Source organism: Geospiza fortis, unplaced genomic scaffold, assembly GCF_000277835.1.
Source record: "Geospiza fortis unplaced genomic scaffold, GeoFor_1.0 scaffold138, whole genome shotgun sequence".
Lineage (NCBI taxonomy): Eukaryota > Metazoa > Chordata > Aves > Passeriformes > Thraupidae > Geospiza > Geospiza fortis.
Window position 1 is genome coordinate 9671322 of NW_005054307.1, and position 972 is coordinate 9672293.

Genomic DNA, 972 nt, shown 5'->3' on the forward strand with positions numbered 1-972 from the left:
ATTTTCATAGTTGTAATCAAAGGTGGCAACAATGGCATTCAAATGCTTAATTATATTTCATGTAGGTGACCAGTGCTAACTTACTGAATTAGTGCATGGTGCAGCAGGAACAAGTGTCACAGCTTCCTTCTGTGGTTAGGAGCCATCAGCTTGCTTCTCACACATAAAAATCAGTATATAGTGAAGCATATGGCACCAGTGAGTTCTGTGTTTATTAAAGGACTATGCCTCTGAACATTCTGTGAATTTTTTTCCTTATTTCACTTGATGTAGATCTAAAATGTTTTTCCTGTCTTTCAGGACTTGAAATACTGATCAAATTCATTTTTTAGTCAGATGAAACCAAGACTTCTTAAGGTTCATGAAAACGGTGAGGCTTCTGCTTGTATCAGACTGGCCACCTGTCTGGTATGAGGGAATTAGAGATCCATCTAGACTGTGGAAACCTAAGGTACAAGTCTCTGGTTTGATTCAGAACAGTTTTTTCTTTTACATTTTTTGCTTTTCTGGAAAATTGGATTGCCAGCTGTATTGAAGGGGAAGGGGAGTATCCCATCCCTGTAGTTCTAAGAAGAAATTAAATCCTCTCAACACTGTTAGGGTAGCTTTTCTACTTCAATGTCATTTTTCTGGTCACAAATTAAAAAGCTTCCTCATAATTTTCTAAGCAGTGGTCATGTCTTTGGTCTGACAGTAATATGTATGTTGGTAATAATCCAAGAAAAGCATTTTATCCTAACAATAGCTGGGATATGTTTCACAAGTGCTTAACTGCTCATATAAAAAGGAAGCAAGAAGAAAGACCACCACTATCATCTTTTAAATGACAGCTTTAACTAAATCACATTTTTTTTCTTGGATCTCAGAAATGTAGAATCACTCTTCTCAAAGATATTCTGAAACCTACTGTTATGTAGCCACAGCTGCAGGGTTTTTCTTGAAGTAACTTCTGTGGAGGAGGTAGGATCAGAG

The 972-nt window shown here is 36.9% G+C and overlaps 1 protein-coding gene across 1 annotated transcript in view; it reads left to right on the forward strand.

The window, feature by feature from the left end:
* The first annotated feature begins 316 nt into the window (after window positions 1-316).
* PTER (phosphotriesterase related) overlaps window positions 317-972 on the forward strand; it is an 18788-nt gene continuing 18132 nt past the window's right edge. The window contains exon 1 of the mRNA XM_005418597.3: window positions 317-451. The gene's annotated coding sequence lies outside the window, so the exon portion shown is untranslated. The remainder of the gene's footprint in view (window positions 452-972) is intronic.